Source organism: Ambystoma mexicanum, chromosome 8 (assembly GCF_040938575.1).
Source record: "Ambystoma mexicanum isolate Mex_15411 chromosome 8, UKY_AmexF1_1, whole genome shotgun sequence".
NCBI lineage: Eukaryota > Metazoa > Chordata > Amphibia > Caudata > Ambystomatidae > Ambystoma > Ambystoma mexicanum.
Window position 1 is genome coordinate 166,730,753 of NC_090929.1, and position 23,417 is coordinate 166,754,169.

Below are 23,417 nucleotides of genomic sequence, written 5' to 3' on the forward strand. Positions count from 1 at the left end.
CCACTCCCTGGTTAATTAATTTTCTTAAATATTGCTTGAAAGTATGTATACCACTCTAAAGAAATGCAACACCTGGCACTGCCTTTTAGTATTTCCATGAGCTTGAATTGGAAGGTCAAATTACCCACTTCTAACTTTATGAACCTCAACTTCAGTAGTAATACTATCGAATTTTTTCAGAAAGTAACTTCTCTGTCCTCGATATTGTCTGCAAATCCCCTATCCCAGTTGGCTTATTATAAAAAGTTTCAACAGGGATCCGGTCACAAATTCCATTAGGAAAACATGTACATCTTTTCAGCTCATCTTTACACTTGGACGCATGTTTAATCAGGTTACCAGCCCTTTACTGGGGCACCCAGTTTGTTCTTTAAAGCCGCTACAAAACTGAGTGCCTCCCTCAACACAGATGTCATTTATTACCCAGGTTTCCTGAAAGCAGATTATATTATTGTTTATAATCAGACTGCTCCAGTTTCCATCATAATCATTTTTCAAAAGGCTGGCAATGTTCTTAGTAAGAATACTTAATCTACCAGGCCTTGGTACTGCAGCTCGTCCAGGTTTACGTGGGAAAATATCACTGGTGGAGGAGTCAATCGGTCAGTCCAGTTCGTCAAGAGCAGACATTTGTGTGCCGGATTCCGACGCCAACATGTACAGACAATTCCTTTTTCCATTTGCTCTAGTGACCCCTTTGTAACATCTAGCTTGGAGTTGAATTGTGGACCCATTATGTGGAAGTGTTATATACTCAATAGACAGTAGGCCATCAACTAAATATTTGTCAATTAGTGCAACAGGACTAACGTCACAATGCATGCCCTCAAGGAAGCAGAGGAATGTGGTTTCTAATATATATCCTCTCATAACTGGCAGCATACCTTAACATGTTTCAACTAGTTGATAGATTTATTTAGAAGGGTAGTACCCTATTCTCTTATTCCCTTTTCTAGTTTGGGTACATTTGTCATATTGATCAACCCTCATTTACACAAGTATCCACCAATTGGTCTTTCTGCACCCATCAAATCTGTCTTTCTCCCTGCAGATCCCTAATGTGTTACTTGTGAGCTTATCGATGGCACGGAGTAGGAGTTACACGTTTCAAGTTGCAAGCTATTTTGCTAGGCTTTCCGTCTCAATTCTCCCCATGCAGTAGTAGTAGCCAAGAGTCAATTATCACTCTCCAATGGCTAGTGGTGAGTGCAGATTACGTTATCTATTGTGTTCTAACTAGTGGGTGAAGTGCTTCTTTCCGTTTGCACATTTTTACATTTAACATCTTTAACGTACCACTTCGGTCTTAATTTAACTCTGCTCACGACTCCTTAGAGTTACACTTAGATGGTCTTGGATTGGATTCTTTATCCAGTATTTAATGGTCATGGTGTGGTTATCAACAGTAGGTTTGCACAGCAGGGTATTCCCTCTCCCCCACACAATACCTCTTGAAGCTTTACATTTCTCTAACTTGCATCTTTTAATCTCTTGTGCATTCTTCAGCTTCCAATACTTCGCCAGTGAAATGTTCAGATATCTTGAGCAGCTCAATTTGTTGTTTTAGTGAACTGCATCCTGCACAGAGTATGCCCATGATTCTTGCTTTGGTACTTTAGTTCGTCAAACCTTTTTAAGACTGCACCCCAAACGTCCATCTCCCCTCGTTCTGTGCTATAAAAACATTCGGCCCGCGCATGGGTTAAATTATCTGTCATACTTATATGATCAGACACTGCGGTCGATATCAACATACCCCACTGCCCATTTGGTGATTCTTCTATACCTAAAGGTCACAGCTCCACTTAACCCACATTTTGCTCTAATAAGCCTGACCCTAAGCCACAACTGAGTGGGGCAAAATGTATTACACAATTGTGATGTCATCAGATATAGGACATTGGGGCGGGGGGTCCTCAAGAATTGAAAAACGGCCACCTTCTATGTGTGCCTTACTTGATAATAATTGGACTACAGGGCATAGTACAATTTACCATAGACTGCTTGGTTGTACCCATTTCACTTAACCCCTTTGCCAAAAAAAGGTAGATTGTATAAGAGTTCCCTCTTTTGGTTGGCCTGGCAAAGTTGGAGCATCCAATGTCACATTTTCGTGGCTTCTGAATTAGCACACCTCACCCTGGTTTTCTAACAGAGTTTACAGAATGGTTCTATTTCGCTAATAAAAACCTTGTCCTCCTACATGGGGGGGCCACAACCACAGTAGAGATCTTTGCAACTTGCACTAAGGAATGCTGTGCTATGGTTAGCCTTTGGTTAGTAAAAATAATAAATACAATATGTATGAACCTCTGCCAAAGGGTGCTAAAATATCACCAATAAAATACTAGAAGAAAACCCCCAAAATAATCTTAAATGATTCAACCAAAAAAAGGAATAGAATGTTAGCAACAACATCAGTAGAAACACAGTCGGATTCTTTCAGTGAAGCATGGCACGGGTTGCAAGCTGATGAAATAGGCCCCTGGTCAGTCACAACTTTAATGGCTCTAGTCTATGTTGGTTCCATACACAAACTAATAGGATTATTAATAATAATACTGGGGAGACCAGTTCCAAGTAAAAAAAAAAAAATAGGCCACCAGTCACCCGCAATTACTGTAATTCAAGCCTATCCAGGTCTCACTAAGTCCCAAAAAGCATTGCAGGCTTCTGACAAATCGTCCTTCAACGACCATTCAATTTCACCATTCCAGTATAATACTGCATGCCTAAAATGCTCCATTTACTTCAAAATATTACTTAGTTAAGGCATAAGCAATAAAGGGGGTCTGTCAGAGGAGTCTAATGTGGTGGAAGGTAAATTCAGTTGCAGTACAGCATCAGGTAGGTGTGGGGGTACTAAAGAATTGATTGAGTTCTAGTAAATATGTTTTTTGGGCATTTTCGCACACTATAGATTTCTGCATTCGCCATATGTTCTATACGGCCTCTTGGCAGACTGCCATCAGTCTGCCCATCGAAGCCAACTTCTCTTGATTTCAGGGATTAAGGGCACTTCATGGTAGCTTCTGCAGCATTACTTCCATGTCCCTCTTCCTCGGCATAACTCATCGATGAGGCTCCACCTCCAACACAGGAACTTGGAGGTATATATACCTCCCACTTATCCACAATCCCCAGTTCTTTTTCTCCTGTCTCCGACAGGGACTGGTTCTTCCTGGACCTGGGCTCTAGGGAGCGACGTTGCTGGAGCTTCCGTAGCGGCGTCTCCTGCGGGGCGGCGGCACGTTCCTGGTAAGGTAAGGGATCCTGCAGGTCTTGAAGTCCGGTTGAGCGTGTCTGCCCGGCACGGATCTCCTGAGGGGTTTGGGGGCCTGCTGCGCGGCCATTATTGGATGCTGCACTTGCAGGGCGTTCCGCTCTCAGATGGCTCGTGTTTCGATGTCTTGCAGTGATGCCGGCGTGCTTCCTCTGAGGGATTTGATAGTCTTCCTCCCCGACACCTGTCCTGGGGCAGGGGGGAGGGGACAGGAGGACAGGGGGCTTCTCTGGAGTGTGCTCTCCCGCTGCTTCTTCCTGGTCGGGCAAGAGGAGGAGGGGACCCTGTCCGGCCTGTTTGCTCCCACCTTGTTGTGGGTTGCTTTCCTGGAGTGGAGGGAGGTTTTGATATTCCCTCCCGGTTTCCTCTATGTTGTCGGGCGTTGGGGAGCAGGCCCCTTTCTGGCTTGTTGGCAGCCACTTCTATGGGACTTGCTCTTGATGGGTGGGGGGGTTTGGTGTGCCCTCCCCGCTGCCCTTTCTATGTCAGGCGGTCAAGCATTGGGAGGCGGGTCCCCCGTCCGGCTTGCTGGTGCCTGCTTTGCTGTGGTTTACCTTGCAGGGAAAAGTGTTGGTGTGCCCTCCCAGTTTCCTCTTTGGGACTCAGGCAGGGGGAGCGGGGCTCCCTTCTGGCCTGTTGGTGGCCGCTTCTGTATGGAAATGACCTTGTCGTATACAGAGGATTGGGGATCCCAGTGGCTCCATTGGAGGTGTCTCCCAGCTTCCTGGTCCGTGGTTCCGATTCCTAGCTGGGCCGGTGTGCCCCTGGGGATGTTTGGGGAAGGATCTTGCTTCCATCTTGGTGATAGTAGCCTTCCTTCAGGATCTGACTGGCCTATAGGGCTAGTGGCCCATGGCCGAACCAAAAACACAATATGCTGGTGTGGGCCCATTTTGGTGGCCTGTGTGAGCCAGTTTTGAGGAGTCACTTCACTATGTGGCTGGTAGTTTTGACCAGTGGTGAGACTATATTCTTTAAAATGCACAAATTTGCATCACATTTTTATCAAATATTCCCCCTCCACTCCCCCGGATACTATTCAAATGGTGTCACAAACGGCATGATTAGTCATTTGCAACTGTGGGCCACTTTTTCATTGGTGCACAAGACAAGTTTGTGGCCCAGTCCGACCCAGCCTTCCTTCACTGCAGCAGCTGTAGGGTAGGCTGTGCCTTTGGCCAGGGTCTGCATGTGTACTTCTTGTTGCTCCTTGCAAGGCCTTCAAATGCTCTGCCTAAGGAGTGGGATTGACCCTCTTTTGTGGCCAATTGGCCCTGGTTATTGGTGTAGGCTGCACCTGCCTTTATAACCCGATCCTGGCTCCCCACCGACAATATCCTGTATGCATGAGGTCATATGCCCAGTGTGCTTTGCTGCGTGAATGGTGGTGGGGTGGAAACATGTACTACTGAGTCCCATCCATCTTCCTGTCTATTGTGGATCAGGGGTCTCTGGTTAATCGGGCTATCTCTGGTTCCCGACAGAAGAGGCTGGTCTCCCTTGGAGATTTGGCGAGGACTGGCTTTCTGTCTGTCGACTCGCATACGGCTTCCCTCTGGATGGGGTCCCCCTGCAGGGTTGCCTACTGTATACACGTGTCCCAGACATGACATTTCACTGCCCTTGATACTAGATGGAGGGTGCGTGCTGGCTTCGGGTTGACTCAGATACATATAAACAGTGTTGGGGTGTTCCTGTCTTTTGTTGGATCTGCGGCCTGGCCTCTGGTGGGCCCGCTTACCTGCCATCAGTCTGCGTGGCTGCCGCCTGCTCGGCCTACTAAGGTTGGGCTGATCCATGGAGCCTTTGCTATTTGATCAAGCGGGCAATGGCAAGAGGAAGGTTTTGCCCTCTCCCTTTTGGATTACTTGCTGTGCGCCTGTGGGCAGTGTCCACCCGTGTACACAGATCTATCTGTGTGTGTGTCGTGCATAGGTATTTGTGATGCTTTGCCCCACTAATTTTCCAGCACTTGGTATGCCATCATTCAGTGTTGTTTCTGGTGTTGTGGGGCTGCGTCCGGTTCCCTTCTGGCCCTGTGGGTGCCTTACTGGGGGCGCGGCTTCTGTTGGACCTTTCGTTTGCCCATCTTTTCTCTGCCAGCCTGTTCTCTGCTGGGGGTGGGGGCCTCCCCTCCTCTCCGCTCTGCTTTCGGGGCCTGCCTGGGGTGGGTCTCCGCTGATTGCTCCTCTGGGGCTGGTGGTGGGTTGGGCCTGTGGTGCCCTGGACCACTTGGGGGTTCACTGTCTCGTCGATGCCTCCTGCGGCCCCGGTGCTTGCCTCTGGCTTCTAATGGAGTCTCTCTTGGATGGCTGAGGGTGGTTCGGCGCTCCCCTCCTTTCTATTGACTGCTGGGTGTGGTGGCCAATGGTCCCCCTCTGTGGGGTGTGGGGGGCGGCAGCGGCTGGCTGTGCGTCTGTCTCAGGCTTCTGGCAGGGATTTCTGGTCGTTGGATGGGCTGTTTTTCTTGTGGCCACTTTTCGGCCCCGTCGCTGGTACTTTGGTTGGCTTCCGTCCTCGCCCCCTTGTCCTTCCTTTGTGGGTCCCTGCACCTCCGACAAGCTCTTTCTCCTTGGTTCTCCCCTCGTCTCTCCTCCCACCTGTCTGGCTGTTCTAGTTGTACCTGTCTGCGACTTGGGCGTTTGTTGGTCGATACCCCCGCTTCCCTTGCCTGTGGGTGTTCGCCGGCCTTCCCTCATGTTGCCATGGGTTTGGTTGGGCCTCCTATGCAACTGGATTTTCGGGTGGGCGTCTGTCTCCCACAGCCAGGGGTTTCTGGATGCTCCCTCCGCTTCCCATCGATGAGGGAGGTTGGCGGGACGTATAGTCTTCCCTCTCCCCGGCTGTCTGACCGGCAGGCAGAGGCCTTTATCTCCCTTCAGGAGCCGCTGATTGGTGCCTTGTCACTTGGCCTCCTTTTTCAGCTTGGGCAGTAGTTCTTGTGGTGATGTGCTACGTTGGCCCTGTGCTTCTTCAGGATTGGTCTACATGGGGGTGGGGCTTTGGGTGCTTTTCCTGTGGTTTGGTCTTCCCAGCTTCCCCAGGCCCCGGTGACCGATGGGAACGGCCAAGCCGCCCTGCACCATCTTGTCCGTGTATGTCGGGTTCTCCATTGGGTGGCACTTAATGGGCCTCGAGACTTGGTGCTCCAGGATGGTGTCAGTTCCCTGGTGTGGGTGCTTCTTTCTTCCTCTTCCAGTGGTTCTCTCGGGTGTCTCCCAGCGTCCCTGACCTTGTGTGGGTGGAGTATGGCTGATAGGGGGGACAGTTGACTGAGTGGGTTTCTCATGGCCCTTCCTCTGGCGCTGGTTCCTGGATCTGTCCGTCTTTGCCTTGGCGCTTCTTGGTGGTCTGCAGTGGTTGGGCCTTCTGGGTAGTCCTCCTGGCTGCCCAGTCTCTTCCCGAGTCCCGGCACAGGTGGTTCCCTTCTGGCACTGCAGGGAGCCTCCTCTCCCGAGGGTGGCCCTTTGCACTCTCCTAGGGAATTGGTGGTTCCACTGCATGTGCTGGGGGGGTTGGATGGGCCCTTTTGTGGTCGTTTGGTTTACTCCCAGCTTCCACAGGGCGAGTATTCCTTCTTGGGTCTGCTCATTGGTTTGCATTTCTGTCGTCAGTCCTTTTGCTCTTTTTGCGTGCAGGCTCTCCTGGTTCCTGGTGTTCTGTGGGTTTGCCTTCTCTGGCATCACATGTTGCTTGGTTTGCCCTGGGTCTATTATTTCTGGCTTCCCTAGCTTCTTGGGGGTTTCTGGGTGTGGTTTGCTGAGTGGTTCGTTTGGTGGTTTCAGCTGCCTTGTCGTTCGGTCCTGGTTCCTTGGTGGGGGTCTGTGGGCTGGCCTGCTCTTATAGGGGGCGGGGACCGACGATCACACTTCTCTGCCTTTTTGTTGGTCCCTTTCTGTGTTCTGTGGGGTTGCTGCGTTGGCCCCTTGGTTTGGGGGTCGCAAGGTGCCGATCCACTTCTTGTTGGCTTAGGTATGCCTTATAGGCGAGTACTGGGACGAGGAAGAGGGATGTGAAGGTAATGCCCAGATTGCTTACCAGTAATCTTCATTACTCCTAGCCCTACTCTTCCTTGTCACAGTACCTGGTCTGTGTAGATTACTGGTAAGCAATCCGAACATTATCAAAGTGTCTCGCTTGAAAATAATACTGTGCGGCCCTCGTGCTGACTGAGTAATGAATCAGCAGACTTCCGATTTACCTACTCATCGATCTATATGCCCACCCACCTAAATCAACCCTCCATGTCCATATTTAAAAACTCACATATCCATCCATATGTTCGCCCATCAAACCATTATCACCCTCCTATACAACCGTATTCACCCACGTATACACCCAGCCAGCAAAACACATGCAATCACTAATATATCCACCCATACAGATGTCACCAACTAACCCAACCAACCATATTCGCCCAATATTCCATCCACCCTCAGAACCATATTCGTTCACTCATCAATCCACTAAAACTGCCTGACACTATAACAACCACTCACACTATTACAAAAAAAGGGGGTTGGGGGGGGAGGACAACCCATTGGTTTTGTCAATGTTCATGTAATTACGTTCTGTATACTCAGCAGGGGTGGACTGGGAGCCAAAAGAGGCCCTGGAAATAGTGTGCAAAGTGCCCCCATATTACATCTTTTCAGCAAGCCCAACCCTTTTCCAATGAGAAAATAAAATAGGTTACCACACAAGAGGCCCACCCTGGTCTAAAAGAATGACTTTATAGACCATCCTGGGGTCATCTGATGATCATCAATCTAATTAGAAGTCATTCCCACATCAGACGTCATCAAAGTCATCCGCAAATATCTCAGAATGGTGGGTGATGATTTGGGGATGAGCTTAGGATGACTTAATGAATATGCCAACATCATCCCTATTTTAGAAAACTCTTTGTACCTGATGCTTTTAGGATGGCTTGCTAATCCCTTCAAGAGATTGTACGTTTGTCCCCGATGATTTGGGGATGATTCCGGGATGACCTGCTGATTACTTCAAGAGCATTGCCATGAAACATGTTTGTTCTTGATGATTTGGGAATGATTTACTGATTTCTTCAGAACATTAGAGTTTGTAAGATGATATGCGGACCAATACAGATTGTCAATCTGCTTTTGCTTAGTTGCACTTATGCTGAATGACACCCCACTGTGGCTAGGGGAAAGCTTGAGACTATGTTGGGCAAATGGATATTTCCCGTCTGTGAAGGGTACAGTGAGCAAAAAGCGTGTGCTGCAAACTCTCATCTCAAAACAGGTTATCATGCCATGTTCTTTCTGGAGAGGAGCGCCTGCAACCTTCTTTGAAATGTTTGCAAGGAACTTTGGGTTGGTCACCCTGAGTTACCTGGGGGCAACCGACGTGGACTCCCTGCTCACTGTGCTCAGAGAGACAAAGCTTCAACTCACTGATGAGGCCCACCAAGGCTGAAACACGTGTATGGGGGTTGCATTTCGTACTCTTGTTCAGAGAGGAATTGCCATAGCATTTCGGTGCTGGACTGCCCACAAAGACTGATATGCAAATGGATATTTCTCATCTGTGAAAGGTAAAGAGAGCAAAAGCGTGTGCTGCAAACTCTCATCTCTGAACAGGTTATCATGCCATGTTCTTTCTGGAGAGGAGCGCCTGCTACCTTCTTTGAAATGACAGATTAAAGCAAAACTATCTGCCTAGAACCAATCACAGAGGAAACGTTCACCACACTGAACAAGGACACCAACCTTGCAGGATCTCCAAGGGACCCCTGTCCCCAGACGTCTTCAAAGGAATCCTCAACCACAGAACCCCAGCGACACGCTTCCAGAACCGAATGAATTTATCACTCAAAAGAGGAATAGTACCGTCCTCCTTCAAATCAGCATACATCAAACCACTGATAGAAAAAAGGTCAGAAAGCACAGAAGACCACCTGCCCTACCCAGCAAAGATCCTGGAGAACCACATCCACAAAATCCATCTTAAACACATCAAAACAAACGGAATACTTGACCAATCACAAGTTGGCTTCAGACCAATGAGAGGAACAGAATCAGCACTTGTATCCATATGGGACGACCTGAAAATAAACGCAGACGACACCCAATCGGCCCTCCTTCTATTGGACATTTCAGAGGCTTTTGACACAATCAGCCATGCAACACTAATAAAAAGATTGATGGAATGTGGCATGCAGGAATCTGCAGTATTGTGGATTGCCTTATTCCTAACAAACCTACCTACCACTGTTCAACTAAAACACCAAAAATATATCCTGCGGAGTCCCACAGGGTTCCAGCCTCTCCCCTCTACTTTTCAACATCTACATGTGCCCACTGATGAAAATCATTCAATCCTACGGACTTACAGCCTACAACTACGCAGATGACACAGCGGATTGTTTTCACAAACAAAATACAGGAACTAAATAATAACACTCAACAACTGCCTCACAGAGATATACAACTGGATGACAACGAACAACCTCAAACTGAACCCGACAAAAACAGAAATAATGCTCTCACCCGCAGGGTTTCGAAGGAGGAAACCCACAATTGGACTGGCCAATCGCATGGGAACGCAACCAGAGACTACCAATGTAGTAAACAACCTAGGAATACTCATGGACAATGGACTATCACAGGAACCGCAAGTCAATGCAATTGCCAAACAAATCCTTCTTCCTCCTTCAACTACTCAAATCCCTGATACTCAGAAGAATTACCTACGCAAACAGCCTCTAACTAGGAATGCCAGAAAGACTCACCAGGAAACCCCAAAGGGTGTAAAATACATCAGCCAGGATCCTACTAAGACTAAACAGAAGAGACCACATCACTCCAGCACTGAAAGGTAAAAAAAGTGTATCAAATTCAAAGCACTCTGCATTGCCCACAAAGCATTGCACAGACAAGGAGCGGAATTCCTCCAAGACAAGATTACCCGGTATTGTCCAGGAAGGGAACTAAGATCCAGCAACGACCTACAAATAAAGGCAAAACACCACATAAAAAGGAAATTCGTCGGAACAGCGTTCTGACGTCTAATTGCTAACACCTGGAACAACATGCCCCAAGTAATTATAACCATAGAAGACCACATCACCTTCAGGAAACTGCTCAAAACCTGGCTATTCAGCAGACAATGACAACCTAGAAGGGACACCAGCAACAACACTGCAGACAAACAACTAGAGAGGAGACAAGAGGGGCCAAAGAACTGCAAACAAGAACCTGGCTAGATACCGCCAAGCGGCATCCAAAGGGCCACCCCAGAGAGACCACAACGAACTGACCGACATTACCAACCATCTTCCCTTCCTGCTCCTCCTACATAACGGATGCCTCTATGCCAGATCTTGGACTAGTCACACTCAAACATACAGAGAACCATTACTATGCCGACATCCAGAGAGAACCATCCACATAACCCAATACATTTAAAATGCAACAACACACCAAGATACCGGACTACCTTACAGCTACAACCACCTGTGACTGAATCCCTTATGGACACTATCTAACCAGTGCACACAACCAACCCATCGTAACCACACAACACTAACACCAATGCAAAGCACTACCACACACCCGAGGCATGGAATCTTTCCCATACGGTTACAATGCGCGAGGCCGCTCACAAGTGACCACATGCAAAACACTCACAGACGTCAGTTCCTCCTGGTTATGAACCTATCCTCTCACCCTTTTCCCCCTCTCACCCTTTTCCACACTAACTCCAACCCCACTTTTTTGCAGATCCACACGAGCGCCTGGAGACTGCCCATGGGTGGCAACAGCACGGTGCAAACCAACTGCACATGACATAATGCCAGTAATTATACTACAGGAAAACATGCCCATCATGGCTCTGCCTTACACTCCTGTTGGCTTTGCCTTTGTCACAAAAAAACATGTCAAACGGGCTGCACAATGCAGGTGAATCTAGATGCGTAATAATGCTTATCGTGTTTGCTTTACCCTTGATATCCAGCGAGAAAGGCCATGCCACAGGAGTGAAATAGCTTGACTGGCTGCCCTAAATGCCAGTCTAGATACATAATAACACTCCTCATGCTTGCTTTGTCATAGAATCCCAGTTAAAAAATACATTTTAAAAAAAAGGCATGCCACAGCAAAGAATGGCTAGACTGGGTGCCCCAAAATGCCAGTGCGGCCACATAAAAGCACATATCCTTTCCAAAAAAAAAAAAAAAAAAAAAGAAAAAACAGCATTTTGTACTGCCATCTATGATGGATACCCATTAAAAAGTGCATCGTGTTTGGGATTCTAAGATGGCCACCGAGGGGAAATCAGCGGGATCATGGAGCTCTCATGCCCCCCCCACCCCCTGGGGCCAAAGACAATAAAGTGCAGGCCAAGCTGAGAGATACGTTCGCAGGCCGCGAGCAAGAAGAACCACTCTGGGAGATCCAGGGCGGCCAAGGGTCCAGTGCGGCTGCAAGACGAGGTGGCAGAAAGCAGCCGCTGTCGGACGGCAGAGGAGCCCGTCAGGAAGGAGCTACCTGCGATATTGGTGGCCCACAGTGGCTGGATACGTGGAGCAGGGGCTCTCCTGCAGACGAGCACCAGCAGGAAGATCGAAGTGGGACGGAGCCGCCCCCACACCGGTAAAGCAGCGTCTCATCGGAGAGATCAGGAGGACCGGGAGGGGTCATACCTGTAGCCCACTGCTGAGACCTGCAGAGCGGAGAAGAGCACCCAGAGCGGCCAAGAGGCCCGGGAGGGGCTGCACAGCGAAGAGGTAGGAAGGCGGCGAGCCCGAGGGGCTCGATGCCCCGTTTGCCCCGCTTAGGGGAGAACCATCACAGGTCAGGAGCGCCCTGGTCCAAGGAAAGGGTGCAAGACGGCAGAGGCTGGCCAGTGCAAGCAGTGATCACCAGTTTTGAGCAGAGTGACATTGAGGAGTGTGGGAGCATTGCGGGAGGGCCCCTGCCCGTGATTTGAAGCCAGCACTTTGCAGAGAAGACCAGGGGAGGCCATGTGGTGTTATAGCACGGGCGGCTGGAGGCCCTTAAGGTAAGTTTTGGAGCTGCATATAGTGCCTCAGCCAGCACACTCCCATCCAGAAGCACAACAAGGGAGACAAGGGAGCAAGAGGCACACCACGCATAGAAGACAGTGACCGGTGGGGCCCCAGCCTCCCTGGGCCAATTCTGAGGCCGAACAGAGGGCTAAAGAGTCAATCTACATCCGTGGTGTGCAAGGAAAAAAAAAGGGAGAGGCCATTTGGTCGGGCTCAGGGCAGAGTGATCCTGGGCCAGATATATAGATGATATTTTCCTGATTAGGAACGGGTCATTGTCAGCATTCAAAGACTACTTCAACCATCTGAATCTCAACACCTACAACTTAAAATTAACCACAGAACACAGTCAAACAACCATCAATTTTTTGGACATCACCTTCTACATTGAAAATGACACCATTTGTACAACGCTCTACACCAAACCAACAGCTGTCAACAGTATACTCCATGCCTCAAGCAGCCACCCAAAACACATCATCCATAATATACCTTATGGTGAGATTCTAACAATCAAAAGGAACTGCACCAAAACAGATGATTTCATACAAAAAGCAACAACAACATTGAACACATTCATCACAAGAGGATATCCTACCAAACTTGTCAAAAACAGCTATCGGAAATCCCTAACCAGGACCAGACAAGCATTGCAACAAGTGAAATCAAATACCAACATCATTACAACCGATTCAAACAGAAAAATCAATTTCATCAAAAATTACAGTTCGAACAACTCAACCATTCGGAAAACCCTCACCAAATATTGGAATATTCTCACATAAGACCCTGATCTTACAACCATATTGGTAGTTAAACCAACCATTACCTTCAAGAAAGCTAAAAAACCTCAAAAATGAATTAAGCCCATCACATTTTGAGCTTGACACTTCCGCTGGAACCTCTAATCCACAGACCATGTGGCTTCATAAACCAATCAAAGGAAGCTATAAATGCGTCCAGTGCTCCATTTGTAAATATGCGGACAACGCAAGAACTACTATTACCAAACCAAATGGTACCAATTACACTATTAAACAGTTCATCAACTGTAACAGTAAATTTGTCATTTACATCATCAGCTGTCTTTGTAACAAACTATACATTGGAAGCACCATCAGAAAACTGAAAATTAGAATCAGTGAACATATCCGGGCAATTATGAACCAAGACACAAGATCACCAATAGCTAATCATTTTTTGGAATCACATCAACCCACTCAGATCAGCCAAATCAAATTTTTCGGAATTGTCAAACTTAAATCTGCCCCAAGAGGTGGCAATTTGGAACTCAAACTAAGACAACAAGAAGCACGATGGATCTGTTTAATGGATACCTGCCACATCCGTCTGAACACAGACCAGGAGATATGCCATTTCTTTTAATTCACCAAAATGTATCATTGTTACAATTCATCCATAACTACCTTAACATTTTACATATTTTTCCTTCCTGCTGTTACACCAGGCATACTATTTTTGCTCTCTCCTCACAATATATTTCACAATTGATTCCATTTCCTTTTAGATCATCACATATTCTATGTACTCTTATGTGAACATTGAGCATGTCTTGTGCCCTCACACTGGTCTGCCCAAGCAATTTCATGGTTGGAGACCCACATCTCTCATTCTAAATCAAATTGAAATACATGTTTCTCTTGTGTTTAATAATCATCCCTCATGCCATGTGGCAGTCATCATTCTGCTCTGTTGCAGTCTACAACAGACGGCTCCCATATTATTGAGATGACCTTGTGCCCAAACACTGTGTCTCTGCAAGCAACTTTATGGCTGGAGACTCACACTTTGTGCAAATTTATCTTCAACCAAATTGGGACATATCTTTGCTCTTCAGAATCATTTTTTCACTCCTCACATTATGTGGGAGTGAAATCTTTGTTTTGTTGCAAACCGCAATGATTGCCCACCTAGCTTCTGCAGCATATTTGCCTTATAACTTCTTCTCTTTAAGTAACTAAATTAATGTCAAGTTACATAACTTTACAAGTTTTTCCGTTTTTCCTCTACCATCTTTGTATTTTCATTATTCAACCGGATGCCTTATCTCTTTTTCCATAATGTAGGCTTTCCGCCGCATCACGATACCATCAAGGCTGGGCGTGCGCGATGACGGCATCACGCGGCAACTTGCGTGCGGATGACGTCATCGCGCACACGTTACCGCGCGAATGCGCATTTCCCATAAAACATACCGTTACATCAGAATTGTAGATCCGAACGAACGAGAAGGATCACTAGAAACTAAACGATAAGCGGAAATCAAAGCATTATCCAGCTCTTTTCATAATCTTTGCTTTAAGGGACTTCAAACCCACCCTTTTTTCATGCATTCTCTATGCATTGTTTTAGATATATTTTCTCCTGCCTAACAGCCATGCTCGCCACAGCATGTTTTGATTTAACCTTATGCTCAGTGGGAGCTCCAACCACATCCTATCCTTGACCCATGCTATTTACCCTTTAAAAATTGATAAAGATACTTCTATTTGTCTTTTACCATGTATATCATTGCTGCATTTTCAACCAACTCAGCAATGAACCATATTTTAAGAATTTAAATATGTTCAGTCCAAAATGAGAGCACCCATAACATAGTGCCTCTTATTCTTACAGACCAGATCAGATGGAATTCATTCATGTTATCTAAACCAAAGCCTATCAACACCATTTACCAATTTGACTTGACAAAAAGCTGTAAGTACTATTTTTGATGTATTTACTTACTTATACCATTAAGTTCCAACAGCACAAGACTTAATGATCATGTTAACCCTAGCTTCCTTCTTCCTCTTCCTCTCAGACATCTTTTGCTATTCTATCCCATATTCCTCCTGAAGAACCGCCGCAACCGTATGGCGGGGAAACACGTGTTGAGGAACCGATACTTTACACACCTCCAACCTGAGGAACGGGTTTTCTACACTACCATATTTCAAGGGAACACTTCAAATTGAAGAACTCATTGTATCTATATATGGAATCACAAATTACCAACAGAAAAAACATTTCTATCTAAATTTAAAAGGACTTTTCAACCCACAAGGACTTCCTTAACCTATAAGACTTAGTGAATTGAACTAAGGACTTCAAACTAATAAGGACCTTAAACTAACAAAGATCCATTCCAACAAGACCTAGTGCATTTAACTAAGGACTTTTTCAACCTACAAGGACCAAATCTTAGTGAAAATAACTAAAGATTCTACATTGACAAATAAGCCTCAACTTTTAATACCCTCAAAAAATTGACTTGTTTCAAACATATTTTCTTTACTTTTGGACATATATGTGTTAACTCTTGTCATAATTAAAATAAAACTAACAGGGCTTTGAACCCTATCGTCCGAGTAATTATTTCAATTTTGAGAAGCACAACAGGAGGGCTCATTTCTTTCAAGTTTGTCCTAGCCCAGGTCAGCCTCTGTGGCATCCCTCTACTGCAGCATCTCTATTACTGCCATCTCGCATTTTCCCAATATTTTCCACTTAGAGCGCCAACACTGTTTCCAAGGCTGATCCTTCTTTTCTACAGAGTGATCCTGGAACCAAGGCCAGGAGAAGGGTCATTTGAAAACCGAGGAGGAGGACAAACAGTGACTCAACTGCACACAGTTAGAGGGGAGTTCCAACCCCCGTACAGTCAAGGGCGGATCCACAAAGCGGCAGAGGGAGGAGGTTCCTACGCCCTGAAACTTTTACCAGAAGAGGTCCAAAGGATGCAAAACAATATCAGGGAGAAGAGGCGGGGGCAGGGGTCCCCCCCCCCAATCAGACCTGCCTATGCACTATGTCCAAAAACAAGGGGAAGGACATGCAAGCTGCCCCCAAGTCTGTGAAGAAACCACAGGAGGGCAATCTGCAGAGACTCTGGCGCAGATACAGTGAGGTACCGGCTGGGGGAGATCAGGGGCCAGGAGCAGGAGAGGATCTGGGGGCGCTGGCAGGCAATGCAAAAGCTTAAGTGGTCACCCAGGAGGACCTTCGCCAATGCTTTCATGATTTTGGGGACAAGATAGCGAACACCATTCAGTCGCAGATGAGCATGATGCAAGCAGGACTGTCCAAATCGTTGCAAGAGGTGAAGGGGGACATAATAAAACTAGAGGAGCCGGAAAAAGAACATGTCGGCAAGCAGCCTGCATAGGTATCATTATCAAGGCAGTTTCTAGTCCATTTGATGCCCAGGGCAAAACACTAGAAAGCACCCCCACCCCACCCGCGCGCCACTCCAGAACTACACTGTAAAGTAACTCCTACCCAAGGGCAATACACCACTGCTAAACAAATGAAATCGGTTTTATTATATCATGATTCAAGAACTTTGCAGTAATTCCTCTGACAAAGCAGAGTACACAAACAGTATATACTACTTTTTTGGGTCAATTTTTTGTCTATGTTAAGGGCACTCTCCTTAACTTGGCTGCTGCAAAAACATTTATTGCTGCTGCATAATCAATTTTTTCAACAAGTTCACTCTCAATTGAAAGTATTGCAAGGGCTGATGGCCTTTCCTCAGCCATTGTGTAGTGCAAGTATGTCTTTATCAGTTTCAATTTACTAAAGCTCCTCTCGCAACGTGCCACTGTAATTGGAATGGTTAGTAAGAGCCCCATGTCAACCCACACATTTGGAAACAACCAATGTGTTTTTGTATGATGAATGTGCTGCAAAACTTGAAGGGGCGTAATACAACTCTTCTGAAGCAATGGCTGGATATGTCTCCATTCCTCTGCAAACTGGGAATCATCTACATCAGATTCTGGTGCGCTATCACCACCCTTTGCTATCAATTGCTCCAGGTGCTTGCACAGTTCTATCAGTTCTTCTTTCCCCGGCAAGAGTTTTATGTTGTACATCAAACCCCAGCTTGTATTGTGTGCAGACAACTGGGAAAAGCGCCTTTCAAGTGAAGTAGTTATGGCATCAATCAGGGTATATAATACGGTTACTTTAAAAGTTTGTCTTCATTCTCAGGGGGTCTAGTCCTGAGTCTCATACGCAAACATTTTCTTTTTTTTCCTATGCCGTTTAGTTGCCTTAAATGTTGGATGCCTTAAAAAGTAAGGCTCTCTTTTTTGCTGTTGTTACAACAGACTCAAAACCAAACACTCCTATAACTTTTGACAAAGGCAATGCAGTTCTTAGGAAGGTCATTGCAGGCCGGCAAATCAATTTGTTTGGACTGCATGGATTTGCTTATAATGTTCACCTGAAACAGAAGGTCATACCTCACAATTTAAGTACAAATAAAACTGAAATCTTCCAAGTGTAAAGCAAGGGACTTAGCCTCTGAGGGCAATGTTGGGTCATTTACTTTTTCTCCAATGTTCATGAGTGCTGTGTGTATCTCTACAAATTGATATTGCACAGCTTTCAATTCTACATTCGCATTGTTTTTCACAGACCTTTTTCAAGGAAAGATTTTTTTACATGCTCACTGAGAATGCTCCAGCATTTGGTTGAAGCTGCCAACAAATTATAGATTCTCTGAAGTACACCAAATAGAGAAACAGATTTCACAGAGGATTTTGAGGCATCGCCAACCACCAAATTTAAACTGTGGCAGCCACATGGGTTAAAAAATGCATAGGGGTATTGCTCGCAAAATTGCGCTTGGACTCCTTTGTTTACCCCAATCATGTTTGCACAATTATCATACCCCTGACCATGGCGTTGTCCAGCTCTAGAGCGCATTCTGACATTTCAGAATACAGAAGAATTGCAAGTCCTTCAACAGATGTGTCGCCTGCGGGGCGATACCCTATAAAATGTCTCACAGAAATGCCTTTGCCTTTAATATCCACAATTCCTGCGGTGTAAGACAGTTGCTAGGTATTGCTGATATCTGGGGTACAATCCAAAATAACAGAAATATTGTGCAGCCTTCAACCTTTGTAAAATCGCATTCTTTACTTGAGACCCCATTAAACTAATTAGTTAATTCTCAATTACATTTACACAATAGTGACTGTGGATCTCTTGTGAGGTCACTCGATGTAAATGATCCATCATGATCGGAACAAATTTCCCTATTAGTTCCACAAGGCCTAAGAAATGTCCATTGTTTGGAGTAAGTAACTTGTTTGAAGAGCCACGAAATGCCAAATTATTTTTGGACAGAAAGACAACTGACATAATTCTTTCAAGCACAGCCCGCTACTTGATCTTGCATGAGAGAATCAATACCAACATGTACTGTGAGGCACGTTTTAGCATCTGCCCACTTGCCACTGGATTTGGCATGTTAAGGAGACTCTTCGTGCATTTTCAAATAGTTACCAATATGCTTCCAGTTATTAATGCCATCACTACCAACTTTTGATTTTGGTATTGGGTCAATCAGTCAAAATAGAATATTGCAACTATGGGCTGGAGACTGTTTTTTTATTAGGTAATACCATGAGCCCATATGAAGAAGAAAAGTGCCTATTTTTGCCATCCTTTGGGTATGAATAACTAGGAGGTGGCATAGCTTGTGGTTATCCCATTACAATTTGATCATGCACATGTCCAGGCATTGATTTGGGCGATAAAGAAATGTCTTCAAACCAACATGCTTTAGTGCCTTGTTCCTGTTGGTCATCATTGCCATCTAGAGCTTGGGTTCCATTCCCCTCTAGAGCTTGGGTTCTTGAAGTCTCATCTCTTGAAAATGGTGGCATGACCACAGGCAGTACCGTTTCCTCAGGAATGCCTGTTGCTTGGCCTTGGGGAGGTCTCATATCTACTTCTTTTGAAGAATGGAGACAGTACTTTGGCACTTTTGATACCTTGCGTCACTTGTTTTTCTCTCTGCCGGTTCTGTGCTCCCGAAGGACTTATTGGTTTCGACATAGCCAGTACGTTCAAACGCCTGAAGTAAAAGAAATAGCTAGAAAGTATGTCCCAATTATAAAATGTTGCAATATTCTTGCTAGGAATAATCCAAACTCCCCAAAAACGTTTTTTTAAAGTCTTTTCAGCTGAAATGATGCATCGATTGCGAAGCAAAGTAACGCTAAGGAGGCTCCATTCTAAAGGTGCCGAGTTGAAAGTGGGCCAAATTTGGAGAGGCTACATCATGGCCATACCTATTTGAACAAAACTTTTCTAACATTTGGACAAATACGATGTATGCCAATTCCTACCACTAGTCGACAGGTTCCAGTTCACCATCTCACATTGCAAGTGTCAATCCCTCTCTCAACCAAATACGCTGTTACCCAACTACAACAAAACAAGGCTCTGAATTGGCAAATGGGGTAAGAGGGTAGTCTGGAAACTCCACTCATTACCATGAACTGCACTTTAAGGTTTGTGGGAGGCAATAACATTTGGTTCAGAGAAAGGGCTGCTTGAATTAGGACCACATGGCACATTGTTTACAGGGTTTCCTTTCAATTACATCTCACCAATGACCTCAAACAGGTCAGATTGTTGAGCAGTTTTTGGAGTGCTGTATGTCATTTGAAAGTCACTGAAATGGTGCTTTCAGATAGTTCTATTTGTGCAGAAGGTCTTGATCACAAGCCTCTGACTTATTTTACATAGCCATATAGTGGAAACATCCTACTTATCTACAGTACAGATGCCAGCCTCCAGATCAAATAGGCAGGCAGCATCTGACCAGAAATGCAATAAATCTAATGCAATATTCCTCAACTGAATGGTCTTTGTTTTAACCATTAAAAAAGCAAATACTGAAATGGAAAAATACAGGAGGTGAGGAAGCAGAACACCACAGGAGCACTGACAAGCTTTGTTACGAGGCCAGAATGAAGCAAGGGGTACAAAGGTAAATAAAAAGCAGGGTGTGGCCTAAGGGAAAGAGCATCCCTCACTTCACCTAGGACCAACTTCCCACATAGGCTGCAGGTCACTACAGCCTGACTACTGGCACATCTTTGAGCGTTCACTTTTCAGTACCCAGAGGGTGCTCTGTGCCTAAGGAAAGTATTAGTCAGCAAACAACTCTGACGAAACATCAAATGGAGGCATTCAGCTGATGTGAGCATGGAGGGATGGATTCCACTTCACAGAATCCTCCTGCAGCCCTGGAGCTTAGCCAATTTGCACATTCCGGTGTGATACAGCAGTCTCTACCCAGTCTGGTCACAGTGCTCTCTCCCAGTTACATTTCAACTTCTCCTCCGAGTCACATCTACCTCTACCCTCCATTTTCTTCCATCTCACTCAAGCCATTTAAACGCCCATTGCCTCCATTTCTCACGTGCAATCACTGCCCCCATTTTGCTTCCCCGTATAGGGCCTATATTTGTTCCCCCTTTTTTAGTCTCCCTTTCCTCACATTTTCCTTGACTATCTCGTTTTCTGTCCCACTTTAATCTCTGTCACTCTGTCTGCATGGCCGCCCTTATTTGAGCCTTATACCCGCTGGGCATAATCTCTTACAGTTAAAGACACCTTACATTTGGTCACTTATTAAATGTCAAAAGCCCTTTTAAATAGAAGTGGAACTAATTCACTATACCATCTATCCATCCATCGCACATGGCCTTCAGAGGCCTGTGCAGAACTTTTCAAAGTAATTCAACCCACAGCACAGGATATCAAGTAGTCCAATTTCTGGACTGAAACAATAATATCAGATTGCACTCTGGTACTTGTAGGCCGGTTTCTATAACCTTTACAGGAATGCAAAATTAAATGCATAAGGAAGGCAGCTCCCTGTAAAAGTGGATTAGAGTGCTTCTTCTGCCTATTTTAAAGAAAAAAGAGTGTGGGAAAAAAGCATGTGACAAAAAGTGGGCAATGGTCTCACTGCATTACTAGTGGTCAAATATTAACTCTGAAGTGTGATTTTGTATGCAGATTACTGTTGTACAGCAGAAACCAATTATATCTGTCCATCATAGGGGCTCACCCCATAGGGCCAGTAACACATGCAATGTAAATCTCCAGAGATCTTTGCACTGTCTGCATTTTCGAATTCTGGCCAGAACCTTTCTGTCCATCATCTTTGCCCTGCCAATGAAAGGAGTATCATTTGCTATTCTAAATAATGAAATAAAGATTTACCATCAAAGCTCAAACTCTGATCTTGTCCGCGGGACCGAGTAAAAGCAAACAAACCATCTCATCAAATATATTCCCCTTGGTTTATGGGGAACTTTACATAGGCCCACGTGTACACAGCGCAGGTTCACCTTGTGGAGAAATCCATACTGCACCATTGCAGCCAACTCAGTACCAGAAAGGACTCCCGCAAGGATGAAGAAAAATTTGCATGGGGATAAAACTTCAACGGAACCATGAAAAGAAGTGGAATTAGTTCCATATGTTCCTGCCCCGAATCCTAACTCTAAACAAATTAAGTTCTACGAACTGCAGAAAACAGTACCAAGTTTCAGACATGTCCAATTAAAACCAACAAAAGACGAAAGGTTGCGGCTGAGAGTGCCCGGGACAGCAGCAACTTCCAATATATGCTTTCATCTCGAACTGAGAAATGTTTCTGCAGTTTAGACTTTTTTTGGGACAGAACAGAGTGAAGCTACGTTCTGGCATTTACCCTTTCAGACGAGGGACACATTCTAAAGGGGAAGCAGGCACGCAGCAAAGCGATTGCAATACACGCACTCTATCCAACCGAGGCAGGTGTCAACAGGTTGGAAAAAAATCTGGGTTAGGAAAGTGTAAAACAAAATATTCCCATTTACCCGTTCTTGTCCAGTACGCACTCTGAACTATACAAACTACTGTTTGAGCACCCGCCAAACGCTATGTATGCAGTATAAAGGAACATTTTCTAAAATGTCAACGGAAGCATCGGGCTGTACCTACTTACTTTCTGAGTAGTTCTGCACACAAGCAAGTCAGGGAGGCAATGCAGTCTTCCTTCTTTGTGCGCGGGTCCGGATGGAAAGCAATTGGAGTCTCGGGGCAGGAGGCCGGGAACGCTCAAAGGTAGCCATCTTTTTGCCTCTGTGGTGTGTTGTTCCTGCTTGATTACAAAGGCGGCCAGCCACCAGGAAAGGTGCACTTTTATGCCCCCACCTGAAGTGGCACGAAAGTTCAGAGAGCCTCTGACTTACATAACGCTACGTAAGTACTATGTGACTGCCAGTCAGCAGCTGCCGCTACTGTGCTGCGACTACTCTCCCCAAAGCAATTGCGCCTCACACCCAGAGAAATGTTGCTCTCAAGGGACCAGGGCAATTGCGCCCCCTGGGGCTATTGCGCCCTGGGCAGCCGCCCGCTTCGCCCGGGTCAAGAAACGGGCCTCATTATTATACATGTAGTCACTTACACCAGAGCAGGGTCTGTGTAGTAGCTGCACAGCAGTTACTGTGTCTGCGAGCATTTCAGAGGTTGAACCGTACCATAAATACGCTTCGGAGAAGCTACTGTGTCTAGAATACCAACAACAACAACAGGCTGCCCCCTTGTGTAATTTCAAAACCAGATGTTTAGAAAGTCACGCACTTACAAAGTTTAATTTCAACATGTGATAAGTGCAATACAACTAATTACAGCTTCAACGTGCATTTCCAGAGGGTGCAAAAGAGCTTCTCCTAACACTACAACAAAAGCGATGAGCACGTCTAAGTGAACGGATGCTAAAAGAAACGCACATAAAATTCACTAGCACGGCTGGAACGCAAGCACTCACCTGACGCTGCCTGGAATCAGGACATAACGTTTCCTAAAGGGTAGTGCCTAGTTCCCATTCGAGAAACGGACCATAGCAACGCTCCGCCCCCACGTCATCACGTGCTCTGCGTCACGTGCTCTGCAACGTTCACTTCCTCATCTTTTTTTTGCGTGAGCGGGAAGGCAAGGCGTTGCACGAGCGGGATGGAGAGGCGAGGCAAGGCGTTGCAGGACTCAGCGGGAGAGATCCCTCCTTACAAAGCACGTTTACTACTGTTGATTGTTAGCTGGTGCTTGAGTTTGGTTTATGGCAAGTCTTAAAGTGATCTCATGTTGATTGTTACTTTAATGCAGAGCGGGGGAAGGGATTATTTCTGTGCATTTTGGGGGTTTGTAATGTGCATCAGGGGTGAGATTTACTTAAAGTGCAGGCGGATTATTCTTTTTGGGGTTTTCTCATGCAGATGGGCGATCTGCCCG

At 45.9% G+C, this 23,417-nt stretch overlaps 1 protein-coding gene across 2 annotated transcripts in view; it reads right to left on the bottom strand.

Annotated features, from left to right (window-relative positions):
- NACC2 (NACC family member 2) overlaps nt 1-23,042 on the bottom strand; it is a 1,346,898-nt gene extending 1,323,856 nt beyond the window's left edge. For both annotated transcript variants that reach the window (XM_069609557.1, XM_069609558.1), the window contains exon 1: nt 22,957-23,042. The gene's annotated coding sequence lies outside the window, so the exon portion shown is untranslated. The remainder of the gene's footprint in view (nt 1-22,956) is intronic.
- Nucleotides 23,043-23,417: the final 375 nt, after the last annotated feature.